The sequence below is a fragment of the Erinaceus europaeus genome, chromosome 13 (genome assembly GCF_950295315.1).
Source record: "Erinaceus europaeus chromosome 13, mEriEur2.1, whole genome shotgun sequence".
Classification (NCBI taxonomy): Eukaryota; Metazoa; Chordata; class Mammalia; order Eulipotyphla; family Erinaceidae; genus Erinaceus; species Erinaceus europaeus.
This window is the reverse complement of record NC_080174.1, coordinates 31,397,916-31,412,099: the sequence shown is the minus strand read 5'-3', so window position 1 is coordinate 31,412,099 and position 14,184 is coordinate 31,397,916. Positions and strand designations below refer to the sequence as shown.

At 40.5% G+C, this 14,184-nt stretch overlaps 1 long non-coding RNA gene across 1 annotated transcript; it reads left to right on the top strand.

Moving 5' to 3' along the window:
* The first annotated feature begins 7 nt into the window (after window positions 1–7).
* LOC132542495 (uncharacterized) lies at window positions 8–6,295 on the top strand. Its single transcript, XR_009553505.1, has 3 exons — window positions 8–607; window positions 718–831; window positions 5,703–6,295. It is a non-coding gene; the product is annotated as an uncharacterized LOC132542495 (long non-coding RNA).
* Window positions 6,296–14,184: the final 7,889 nt, after the last annotated feature.

Genomic DNA, 14,184 nt, shown 5'->3' with positions numbered 1-14,184 from the left:
CACTCCTGTGGAATTCCAGCCTCTCATCCTGGAGGCAGCCAGAGGTCATCACTGCCTGATCCAGAGAAAGCTTCGTGACGCTTAGAATTTTCCAGAGAGCGATCAAGACTTAGACTGAAGAGGGAACGTTTGCAATGAAAGCAGGTTGTGCCATTGTAGTGCTCATGCCTGCAACTTCACGCTCTCCCAGTCCAGGAAATTCTGCCGCATTTCCCTAATTCCGGTCATGTATAGGCAGTATTCTATGTTAGTATTAAGTGTGGCGCTGATTTTTAATGAATATTATAAAAGTTTGGGTCGCTCTACTGAGGGAGGACCATAAATTCCCCTCTTGTAAAATGTGCATTGGCATATACTGAGGAAGCAGGGACACATGCTGAGAGGCTACGACATTACCAGAGAGAAGCTAAAGGGTCCGAGATCATTTTTCTAACATCACTACAGAGAACTCCTCACTGAGATGTAGAACCACTCAGGGGCGGGTGGGGAGATGTCTCTAATTTTTTCCGTGATCAAATGGGACAAAGTCCCAGAGCTAGACAGAACACTTGGGCTGCTGCCATTAGGATGTGACAACCTGCTTCTGAGGTCCCTGCTTGGTTTCCTGGTAAGGCTATTTCTTAGTCTTATGAAGGGTGGCAACATTTTCGTGTTTCTCATTTTGTGAGATATATGAGTTGAGTCTGTGCGTTTTAATACTGATTCATTTCTTTTCAGGCAAGCCAAGACCACCCAGCTATGAGTGGAGTTACTCACATACGCTTGGCGCTTGGGGAGGTGAGGAGGAGGGTGCTGCTATAACTGATATTACCACCGAGCTTCTGGTCCCAGGTAGATACAACAAAGGCTATTATTATAGAACATTTCAATTCATTTGTTTGCCAGTGACTCAGACTGAAGCTATTATAGTGTGATATTCTCAAGTATGAGATGGGACAGCAATTAGAGATGAAAATGACCCAGTACAACTGTGATGGGCTGTATTACCTTGTCATTCCAAGAGGGTGAATTAAAACTAATTGGTCTCTAAGTAAAGTAATGTCCACTGTTGCATGGTTGCATGCTTCTCTCCTGTGGTTAGTATGACAATTTCCTTGCTTGTAGGGGATTGAAGTCTGCAGGGTGGGGGCCGGGTGATGAGTGCACAGCATGTACATTACCCTGCCATTACCATGCATGAGAACCTAGGCTCAAGTCCTTACCTACAGTGGGGAAACTTCTTCGTGAGCAGGGAAACAATACTGCAGGTATCTCTCTCTCCTCCCTTCTTTCCTTTTCAACTTCTCTCTGTTGCTATCAAAACAACAGATGAAGGAGATGGGGAAGGAAAAGGAGAAAGAGAGAGAGAGAGTGAGAGAGAGAGAGAGAGGATGAATGAGGGAGAGAAAATAGGGAGAAAGAATTAAAAAAATGACTGCTGGGAGCATGGATTCATTATGCAGGCTGTGAGCCCCAGTGATAACCCTGATGCCAATTTTTTAAAAAATGGTCTAATAGGGAATTGGTTATTTGGTTATTTTTATCTTCAATAGCTATAAGGGGATTATTTGAATTAAATCCTATAGAGCATTGTGAAGTATATGAAATAAGGATGGTAAGTCAAGTATTCTTGTTGCAGTACTGCCACAGAGATTGAACTGTAGGCTGCCTAAGCACCCTTGTAGTGAATGCTCACTGGCCATACCTGTGTTTGTCATGCTGCTTGGGGCTCTTCAAGCATTTACATACAACGTGAAACAGATGGAGGTCCTCCCCGCTATATATTCATGGCAGTAACTCAAGTAGAGGTCAATTTATTTCCCATGCCTGCAACATTCAATCATTTTTTATATCCTTTTCTCCCTCCATAATTACATGAGTGCACTGATCCAGAATATAGGCTTCATCTGTGATACATTTCTAAGCAGGATATGATTTCCAGGGCCAATCAAGAAGCACCATAGCTTTAAAGTTAGTGAGCTTGATTTCTGTAGGTTTCCTTGATTTTTTAAGATTTTTATTATTTTTTTATATTTTTATATTACAGAATTACATGTCAACAGGGGTTTGAATCCACACCATTCCCACCACCAGAGTTCTGAATCTTCACTCTCCCCACTGCAATCCACCACAACTCCCCTAAAGTTGTAGACATGGGACAACCATCTTCTCTACAACTATTTATACATAGTTGCCCCTTCTTTTCCTGATTCAATCCTCTCTTTCCCTCTAAACTACTCATGACATTATAACTACCTCCATATGTCCCTCTCCTTTTCCTTCTTTTTCTCTGGGTGCTGGTGGAGCTGGAGTGCAGAGTCCTCATATCTTCATCCTATCACTTTTCCCCCACTAGGAGTATAGATCAAGGTTGTTTATGGAGAAAAGAAGGTAGGAGTTCTGGCTTCTGTAATTGCTTCTCCACTGAGCATGGGCATTGACAGATCAATACATACCCATAGCCTGTTTCTATCTTTCCCTAGTGGACCAGAGCACTTGAGATGCAAGGGTCCAGGACACATTAGTGAGGTCATCTGCCCAGAGAAGTCAGGGTGGAGTCATGGTAGCATCTGCAGCCTGGTATCTGGAAGGTGGCATGACCTAAGTTGAGACAAGATGGTTAATGAACAGGAACCAGAAAGTAGAATCAGAGCAGATGAGATTAGGGATTTTAGGTTAGAAGAAAGCTAGGGAAACCATTTTAGGCATGTTCCTGAAGGCATACAACTATAGTAGTTTTGCTTGAGTGTGTTAGCTAACCTGAGGTTGGATGGGAATATTGTCTGAGAGAATGGTGTCAGAGTGGAGAAAAGAACTAGAAAGTTGGATTAAGGAAGGGAGTAGCTCCCTTTTTTTAAATTGTGGATAAAATTAACTATTTATCGCCATCTACCTACTCCAGGGCCCATATGTAAATGCATATTAATATTTAGTGCCAGAGCCTGTGTAGCCTCTAAGTCCCTATTGGTCTGAGCTCACAGCTCATGGTCACATCTGAGGAACATTGCAGGCTGCACTCATTTCAGGACCAATCTTTTTCAAGTGGTAGGGCAGGATACCCCCAGCCTCCCTTAAGAAACTGGGGCTATCCCTACTTGTCATTGCTTAATGGTAGAGCCAAGGTCCTGAGAGGGCCCACAAGACTCTGTTCCTTATGGAAATGACAGTGGTAGTGGAGAGAGGGGCCCTTTAGAAGTCAAGGCCCCTCATATGTGTATAGGAATCCAAGGATTCCCTAACTAAGGTTTCTTTGATTTTGCAAAATAGGACACATGTAAATATCAGGGAAACAAACAAAAAAGAAATGGTAAACAAAGGATGACAGGAGAAGCAAGGAGTTCCTGAGTCTTCAAATTTCCTGGTCCCCAGCACCCTGTTGGAAAATCTGATGATGTTGAGCAGATGTAATGATTCTAGTTGTCATAACAGAAAGCAGAATTTAAAGTATGCTACCATGAATCAGCTATAGCAAGACAAAGTTAACATCCAAAAGTGGGAAATGACAAAGTCTGCAGGAACCAACATACTGATGAAGTTCCGTCAGGAAGAAGTTGAGTTCTATTCATTAGGGCAGATTCCTCAAAATTATTACTAAGATTTATATTTCACAACTAAATATTTTCAATTATATTACATCTATAAAACTTCCACTCAGAACTTCGCAGGTGATATTTTACAGGATTAATGATAGCTTTGAGAGTTGATTTGTTTGTTGAATTATCCCTTTTGTGCCTGGGATGTGACAGTAAATAGCTTTTGCTCTTAGGAAACTCTAGTAGTGAGATTGGAATTGGGAAGAAGACATTCAACAAATGCCAAATTATAATTATATTTTATTTGCATATGTGTGTGTATAATTCAAGTTGTACCATTCCTGGGAGTGAAGGGTGCTATAAAAACAGGAAAATAGATAAAGGAGATCAGGAATGATAGAGTGACAGGGTGGGATCACTCTTTTGTTTGTTTGTTTATTTAAAAATGGAAACACTAACAAATCCATAGGATAAAGGGGGTATAGTTCCACACAATTCACACCAACAGAACTCCTTATCCCATCTCCTCCCCTGATAGCTTTCCTATTCTTTATCCTTCTGGGAATATGAACCCAGGGTCATTGTGGGATGCAGAAGGTGGGAAGTCTGGCTTCTATAATTGCTTCCCCACTAGTCATGGGCATTGATAGGTCAATTCATACTCCCAGCCTGTCTCTCTCTTTCCCTAGTGGGGCAGAACTCTGGTGAAGTGGAGCTCCAGGACACATTGGTGGGGTCCTCTGCTCTGGAAGGTCTGATTGGCATCATGGTAGCTGTCGGGTTGAGTCACAGGGGAGAGAGAAGAGACTAGGAATTTGTGGCAGAGTGGGAATGCAAATCTTTATTCACATGGGCGCCCCAGAGGTAAGTGCAGGCTGGCACAGAGGTTTAGGCCATGTGGAGCTAGCAAAATGGCTGCCTCCCACTATGCCCCCCAGCCCTTCCCTAGGTTGGGTCTCTGAAGAGAAAAGAGCAAAGAGAGTGAAAGCGGAAATAGGAGAGGCTTTTATGGACGGATTCCGGAAATGGCAAGTTTTGACGGGATTGGCTAGGAAAGAGGGTGGAGAGGGGGCAAAAGGCATGTTGGGAAGGTAGAAGTGTCCTTAGCAACTGTTGCAATGGTTTTAACTGAATTAGCAATACCCTGAGAGAATAATGTGGTAGATATCTGTAAATAATACTTACATGGAGATATAGTGGTTTGTGGGCCCTGCCAATGTTCGACCACATCTGTACAATTTCCCAATAGGTAGCATCTAGAACCTGGTGGGTGAAAAAGAGTTAAGATATAAAGCAGAAAAAATTGTTGACTAATCTTGAACCTAAAGGCAAGAATTTTGCAGATGAAGATTTGGGCTCTCCATTTTTTAAAATGCTAGTAGGTCTGTTTTAGGTATATTCCAAGGAGCCCATTACTTTACTAGTTTTTGCCTGAGCCTGACATATGATATGCAGATGGACCCAAGTTATTGTCTGGGGAGATGATGTCATCGCTAGAAAAAGGGCTAGAAAGCTATATCAAGGAAGAGAGTAGCTCTCAAATATGAGGAATGTGTATAAATATTTTTGATGTAAACACCATCTATTTGATCTGGGTCCCTATTCAGCCTAGGAGCCTATGTAACCTCTAGGTCCCTGTAGGTCTGAGCTCACATTCTGTGGTCATGGCTAGGAACATTCCAGGATGCACTAATTTCAGGAGTCATCTTCCTCAGGTAATAGGTAGAGTATGTTGTCCAACTAACCTTTAGAGAATGGCACATTCCCTACCATTATTGATCCACATTGAGGGCAAGGTCCTATAGGGGTCCATAAAGGGGTCCATTATGTTGTTCCCGATGGAGATGACCAGTGACAGTGGAGAGAGGGATCTGTAGAGGTCTAGGCCCATCATGTTTGCGTGGGAATCCCAGGACTCCCTGACTAGGGCCCCAGGTGATGGAGTGGCCTGGTAGTGACTAAAGAGTCATCATTAAAGTATACCAGTCTCTTGCCCTTATTCAACTTTTGTAGTCCTTATTTTGACAAGAGTGGCTTTGGAGTGATTGAGGGAAGTGCAATAGGAGGTAAATGAGGGTATCTAGGTTTAAGTAGAAACTATTTTGTTAGGTACTTTATGTGTCTTTTTAGGTCTTTCTACTTGCTTCATTTATTGACTCACTGCAAACTATTGTGCACTTTTGCTTTCAGGTATATATTTTGCACTAATTTATGGATACATGTGTACGTATGACCTATGTCATGGGACCTGCTCTACATCTAGGTTTTGGATTTTTGTTGGGAAGTGAACCACTTGAAATGGAATTAAGGAGTCCTATGAGAAAGGAAATATCTCACCTGAGTAATGAGGCTGAAGGTTTGACATTCCACACCAGATGTCTTTGGATACAGTCTGAAGTGAAGCGTGCCAAGGTGGTACTCCTTGCATTGATTAAGCTGGGATCATCAGATGCAATATCAGTTGGTATGAATTGAGAGAAGCATGCAGGAAAGTGATCCTGGTGGGACCACTATTAAGGTATCTGAATCAGGGAAGGCTTCCATGACAAAGGTTTATGAGCAGATGTATGAATGAATTGGGACAGGAGGAAAGTTCTTCAGCTGTCTTAGGGAATGCTTTTCAAATATATAGGAAAACAAGTTCAAAGTCTCTAGGGTACAGTGGACTTGGCATACTCCAGGGACAACAAAGAGGTGACTGACAGAGAGGAAAAGGCAGGTGAGTAGCAGATGATGGTGAGTTGAATGATGAAGTGACTTTTTTTTTTTTCCAGAGCACTGCTCAGCTCTGGCTTATGGTGGTGTAGGGGATTGAACCCAGAACTTGAGAGCCTCAGGCATAAAAGTCTCTTTGCATAACCATTATGCTATACCCCCATCCTGATGAAGTGATTTTTTTAAATATTTATTCTTATTATGCAGTGTATTGGTCATAATTAATGGTATTTAAAACTACATGGGTAGAATTTTCATTTACTGGAATGTATACTAATGGAAAAATTAATCATGTACAATTTTTTTGGTACAATAACAAAAGGAAAATGTAGACCTCTACATAGTTTTTTATAGCAGAGGATTGTTTTTTGCTTAAATGGTGGTTAATATGTAAAATTGGATACCTTGGATTCATAAAAAATTATGTTTCAGAAGTATGTATATTGACATCTTAATATTTTATTAGTAAATTAACAAGTTATACTAAAATAATGTGATTCTGTTTGTGGAAAAATCATCTAAATATGCACAGAAAAATGTAAAAAGATATACACAAAATGTTAAATGTGGTTCTTTCAAGATGAAGAGCATATGAGTGCTGTTTCTTTTTGCTTAACTGGTTTTTATTTTTTCTCTAATATAAATGTATTACTTCTGTAATAAAGCAAGCCAGTAAAAGTTATAAAATTCAAGATGTGTGTAATTAAATTCTAATAAGAACTTAAGTGTTGTAGGTGTTAAGAGGGGGAAAAAAATTATGAGGGTTGGAATAGCCAGGAAATGTTTCATTGAAAAGGTGGAATTTGAGTTGAATGTCAAGACAAGGAAGGCTTCAAAGTACAGGAAATGTGTCTGGACTGTCAATGTAAAAGAATCCTCAGTGGCTAGACTTTGGTCTGACCAAAGCATCAGAGTATTGGGAAGAAGAAGTAAATTGTGATATTGAGGGAGTGGGATTGGGGAGTGGGAGAGATAAAAGACCCTTCTTGCTATGTTGCTGCTTAAAATCAGGGGGGCTATTCAAGCCCTCACTCCTCACTTGCAGGGGGGGACCATTGGTGTTAAGGACTGGTGAAGTAAGTCTGCAAGTGTCTTTCTCTCTCCCTTTCTGCCTCCCCTACCTTCTCAATTTCTCTCTGTCCTATCCAGTAAAATGTGTGAGGTGGAGGGAGAAAAAATGGCTACTGGGAGTGGTAGATTGTTGTTGTTCTTGTTTATTTATTTACTTATTTATTGTGCTTAAAACTTTGTGTTCTTAACTGGGTACATCCCTGTCTGACTCCCAAGAGTGGTATATTTTGTAGTGCTGGCACCGAACCCCAGTGACTACCCAAGTGGCAAATAAATAAGTCAGAGAAATACTGAAGCTGTTTTTTAAAATTTATTTTTATTTTTTATTTTTAAAGATTAACTTTTTATTATTATTCCCTTTTGTTGCCCTTACTGTTTTATTTTTGTTGATGTCATTGTTGTTGGATAGGACAGAGAGAAATGGAGAGAGGAGGGGAAGACAGAGAGGGGGAGAGAAAGATAGACACCTGCAGACCTGCTTCAGCTCCTATGAAGCGACTCCCCTGCAGGTGGGAAGCCATGGGCTTGAACCGGCATCCTTACTGGTCCTTGTGCTTTGTGCCACGTGCACTCAACCCACTGCGCCACCACCTGGATCCCTATTTTTATTTTTTTATTCCTTTCCCCTCTTGGCCAAGATCTTGTGCCTGTCAAGAAGCAGTCTCTTACCTGTCTTTACTAGTTTTCAAACATTTCTGTAGAGACAGACTATGTACAAATGATCTTCTAGCTGTGAAGACACACAGGAATAATTTGGGGCCTCCCTTTGCATTCCAGGAGCCCAGTGGGAGACATGGTCAGGCAATAAATCATCACCCACACCAAGCAAAGCACCCGAATAGGACAAAGAGCAGCCAGTAACTCTTCAGTCTAAGAGAATTTGGGGTGACTTCCTGGAGGAGCTGATGGTTGAGCTGAATTCTGAAGGGTGAGGAGAGTTTGTACGAAGTATCAGTTGGAAGGTCATTCTAGGCAAAAAAGCTGGAGTTACTAAAATGTACAAATTGCAAATAGCTGGGAGTGATAATTGGCAGCACATCATAATGCCGGGCTAGTCTGAGGGTTCTTCTTCCCGGACATGTGCTCTCTGGGTTGGAGAGAACTCGGCCGGAGCCAACCTAGGCTGCTGCACGGGAAAGGGATCAGGAACTAGCATCACGCACGAGAGAGAAAGAGAGAGAGAGACACTCTGGGACTCACATAATGGGAACACACTATACCCTGCTGCGTTTATTGATCTGCCTTTAAATATCTTCTGAGATGGAAGTGGTAGGGTGGAAAAAAAGGAAGTGAGTAGGAGAGGGGGCAGAGTGGAAAAAGAGCAAGAACCAGTGGGGATTAAACCAGTGGGGATTAAACCAATGCCCTGCAGGCAGGGCGGGTCTCAGACAAAACAAAACAATGATTATGTAAATAGACTACAGTGTTAAGCAATAAAGGGGAACCTGGCGTAATGACACAGATAGAAACAGAAGCAGAATTAGCCAAAGGAGAAATGATGACCAACGACATAAGAGCAGGAATATGGGACTAGAAAGTTATAGAATATAGGACTGAGTAGACCAGAACCATGGAGATTTAATTTTTATCTGTAGGACCTCACACTCCTTCAATTTTCCATGGTGCTCATAATACTATGAAAGATAAATTTGTTAGCCAACTAGGAATCCAGGACAAGTTTCAAAACGGACTACTCTAAGCACAAAATTTATTTGAAGTAATCTATTATTACTTGTTAAAAATTCAGTTGAATGTCTACAGTCCTTTACCATGTGCATGCAATAATTACACCATAATATATATATATATTTTTAAAAAAAAACAGTATATCAATGAACAGGAGATGTGGAGCCCTAGAAAGAGTCAAGGAGGTAAGAAGTGGTGTGGAAGAGGGTGGAGGAGATAAAGACAGGAACACACAGTGCAGAGGCAGAAACAGAGTTTACACAGGGGCCATGAATGGGCAGGAGAAAGGCCATCTTGTACTCACTTTGAATATTAATTTTAAATGGGGGTAGAGTGGAGAATTGTCCATGTCTCTACTTTGAAGAATGGAACTTGCGCAACTGCAGGAGAATCAAAGAAAAGATGGTACTAAGATTTTGAAGCTTCTGCCTGATAACTAGAGATAAGAGATAAAGAATTTAAAGTTGAGAGCTGGGATATTTCACTACCTTAGAAACAGGAAGACTCCTATAAGCAAAATATAGTGGTTGTAACATTGCTTTAATTTCTCCTTGTTTACATAGTCATGACAATAGCCTTTCCTCTTTCAAAATTTGCTGTTATGTCTTGCTTTTTTCTAAATTAAATTAAAAACCAAACAATAAATAAACCTTAAATGCCTGTCTCTTCAATTCTGTCCACCTAAAACAGAGATCTTTGGGCAATAAACTTAAAGGTTTTAAGATAGGGACACCAAAGCACCAGAGCTTCCTTCAGTGTGATGGGAGTTGGACTCAAAATTGGGTCATGTACATGGCAAAGCAGCACACTACCCAACTGAACTATCTTGTCAGCATGACCTTTTTTTAATGTTTTCCTCAGCTATCACTATAATGGTGCCTCAGAAACTTAAAGAAGTTTGACTGTGGACAGATGTTTTATGAAAATTTTTGATTTTGTGTGTGGAGGAGGAGGGATAAACACCTTGATTTCATTAAAATAAAAGTGTGCTAGAGGTTTTTTTTTTTTTTTGCCAGAATACTCTGCATAACCATTACGCTATCTCTCCAGAGCTGAATTGTTTTTTTCAACACTGCATATGATTTGTTTTTGAGTAACTTAGAGTTAATTATCCCTGTAGACATTTACCTGAAGAATAGATAAGACAGTATTTACAGTTTTTAATATATAAAAAAATAACCTTGTTTATATAATATAGTTACAGAAAGGCATCCAAGCTGAACTCTGGTCAACACAGCTGGTCTGTCCCCATGTGTGTATCAGGTCCAGGGGCTGTGTGAATGTACCTCTCCATTTTCTCAAGATGCTTCCAACTTAGCTCTACCTTCACTGTGATCCAGGTTGTGTGTGTATGTACAAACACACACACACACACACACACACACACACACACACACACACACACACACAAACACTTATCTCCAGATTCAAGTTGGGCCTTCAGTGATTTTGCAGATGGATAAAACATTGAGGGGCTATGTTTGTTCCAGTTTCACTTCAGCAGCCTCTGGCTTTATAATTCTGCATGGGTCTGTTGTCTCGCAGGCAATTTTAAAAAAGACAAGAGAGAGATAACCAGGTGAAAACAGGTGTTTGTATTTTGTTGATCTGTATGAAAAGCTTAAGTGGATAAAGATCCTTCACATCACAAGGGTTTTGTGTGTACTGTTCTCTCTGGCTCTGACTCTTTTCTCCCACAGAAAACTCCAACTCACCCTATTCTCCTCTAAATGTAGCTTTAAAAAAAAAAAGAAAAAGAAAAAGAAAACCATTCCCCAAGTCTACTCTCCTAGTGATTGACCCTTAACCAAAATCTTTTGCAACATTGACTACAGTTAAATTTTCCTCTCCTTTTCAAGTTTTCTTTTTTGTGTGTTTATTTTTTCCTCTAGAGTTATCGCTGGGGCTCAGTGCCAGCACTATGAATCTTCTGCTACTGTGGCCATTCCCCCCCCCCCCATTATTATTGTTGTTGTTGCTGCTGCTGCTGTTGTTGGATAGGTCAAAGAGAAATTGAGAAAGAAAGGGGAGACAGGGGGAGAGAAATACAGACACCTGTAGACCTGCTTCACTGCTTGTGAAGCGATCCCCCCCACAGGTGGGGAGCTGGGGGCTCCAACCAGGATCCTTGCGCTGGTCCTTGCGCTTTGCTCTGTATGCATTAACCCTGTGCACTACCACCTGGCCCCCTTAAGGTTTTTTTTTTTTCTTTTCTCACTATGGTAAAGTAAGACACACAACATAAAATGTACCTTGGTAACCACTTTGATGTGTATAGTTTGGTAGTGTTGTGTGCATTCAGAATGTTGTACAACCAATCTCCAGAACTCTTTTTATCTTGCAAAATGTAAATTTTACCCATTAAACAAGGCTCCATCACACCCCACCCCACCCCACCACCCGCCCCTGGCAACTAAGCTTCTGCTTTCTGTTTCTATAAATGTGTCTAAACTAGGTACCAGTTATTCCACATCCTTGCCAGCACTTGTTTTGTTTGTTTGTTTGTTTTTATAGCAGTCATCATAATGTGGTTTTGATTTACATTTTCCTAATGATTACTGATGCCTAACCTTGATGGTGTATATGTGTGTGTGTATTTGTTGGATGTTTATGTATCTTCATTAGAGTAATGTCTATTCAAGTTCTTTGTCCACTTCTTATTAAGTTATTTGAGTTTATGCTGTTGGGCTATAGTAGTTCTTTTTATATTCTGGATATTAATCCCTTAAAAGATACATTATTTGCAACTATTTCTTCCAATTATGTAGATTACTTAGTTCACTTTGTTGAGTGTATCCTTTGATGAACAGAAATTTACGATCTTTATGAAGTACAATTTATCTATTTACATTTTTACTGCCTGTATTTCTGGAATCACATCCAAGAAGTCATCATAAAATCCAATGTCAAAGGCTCCTCTCTTTGTTTTTCTTCTAAGAGTTTTGTGTTTCTTAGGTTTAGGTCTTTGATCTATGTTTAATTAATTCTTGTGTATGGTGTAAAAAATTTATTTTTGGGGGGGTATGAATTGTGGCTATCCAGCTTTCCGAGTACTGCTAGTTAGAAAGACTGTCCTTTCCCTCATTGAATGATCTTGGTGCGCTTGTCAAAAATCAATTGACTCTATATGCAAGAGATTATTTTTGGTGGGTTGGGCAGTGGTGCATCTGGTTAAGCACATATATACACAAAGACTGGAATTCAAGCCCTCATTTCCCACCTGTAGGGGGGACACTTCACAAGCAGTGGAACAGGTCTGCAGGTGTCTTTTTCTCTCCCTCTCTTATCTCCCCCTCCCCATTCAATTTATCTCTGTCCTATTGAATAAAATTTTAAAAAGGCTGACCAGGAGCAGTGGATTCATAGTGCCAACCCCAAACCCCAACAACTGAGAGGTATATAAAAAAAGAGTTTATTTCTGAACACACTATTTAATTCCATCAATCTACATGTGTGTCTTAATTTTTAAGGTTTATATCTTTACTTATTTATTTACATAAGAGAGAGAGAGAAGAGAATTGCTCCATTTTGATATGTGAAGATACTTAAGACTGAACCTAGAGTCTATGGGACCTCAGTCATGCAAATTACGTGCTGTTATACTTCAGATGTCTCTTCAACTCCTATGCCTGTCTTTATGATAGTCTACTAGTTTCAATGCCTATAGCTTTGCAATATACTTTGAAACCAGGAAAAATACTTTCTCCCTTTCCAAGATAATTTGTCCCTTGAATTTCAGGATGAATTTTTCTTTTTTTTTTTAATTCATTCAGTAATGATTGATAAGACCATAGGATAAGATGGGTAAAATTCCACATAATTCCCACCTCCAGAGTTTCCATATCCCATACACTGGAAACTTTCCTATTCTTTTTAATTTTCTTTGTCTTTTTATTTATAAAATGGAAATATTGACAAGACCAAAGGATATGAAGGGTACATTTCCACACAGTGCTCCATATGCAGTTCCCTCCCTGGATAGCTTCCCTATTCTCTTTAAAATTTTTTTATTTATAAAAAAGGAAACATTGACTAAACCATAGGATAAGAGGGGTACAACTCCACACAGTTCCCACCACCAGAACTCTGTATCCCATCCCCTCCCCTGATAGCTTTCCTATTCTTTATCCATCTGGGAGTATGGACCCAAGGTCATTGTGGGATGCAGAAGGTCTGGCTTCTGTAATTGTTTCCCCGCTGAACATGGGCATTGACATGTCGATCTATACTCCCAGCCTGCCTCTCTTTCTTTCCCTAGTGGGGAAGGGCTCTGAAGAAGCAAAGCTCCAGGACATATTGGTGGGGTTGTCTGTCCAGGGAAGTCTGATCGCATTATGCTAGCATCTGGAACCTGGTGGTTGAAAAGAGAGTTATCATACAAAGCCAAATGAATTGTTGAACAATCATGGACCTAAAGGCTGGAATAGTGCAGATGAAGAGTTGGGGGAATCCTCCATTTTGTAGATAGCTAGTAGGCATATTTTAGTTATATTCCAAAGGGCCTGTGGCTATATTAGTCCCCCCCCTGGAGCCTGAAATCTGATATGCAGGTGGATAATAGTTATTGTGTGGGGAGACGATGTCATGGTTGGAAAAAGGACCAGAAAGCTGGATCAGGGAAGAGAGTAGCTTCCTAATATGGGAAAGGTGTATAAATATTGTTGACTGTAAACCCCATCGATTTGATGTGATCTGGGCCCATATTCAGCTTAGGAGCCTATGTGACCTCTGTATCCCTATAGATCTGTGGAATCATGAGTAGGAACATTCCAAGCTGCCTCAATATTGACTCAGCTTCCTCAGGTGTAGCATAGAGTATGTTGTCCATCCTCCCTTCAGAGAATGGAACATTCTCTACTAATGTTAATCCAAGTTGAGGGCAAGGTTCTATGGTGGCCCACAAAGGGGTCTATTATGTTGTTCCTGATAGAAATGACCAGTAACAATGGAGAGAGGGATTTATTCGAGTTCTAGGCCCATCATGTCTGGAATCTCAGGACTCCCCGATTAGGGCCCCAGCTGATGGGGTGGCCTGATAGTGTCTAAAGAGTCATCGTTAAAGTATGCCAGTCTCTTGCCCTTATTCAGCTTTTGCATTTCTTTATTGGGGGAATTAATGGTTTATAGTTAATAGTAAAATACAACAGTTTGTACATATATAACATTTCCACATAACAATATGACCCCCATGAGTTCCTCT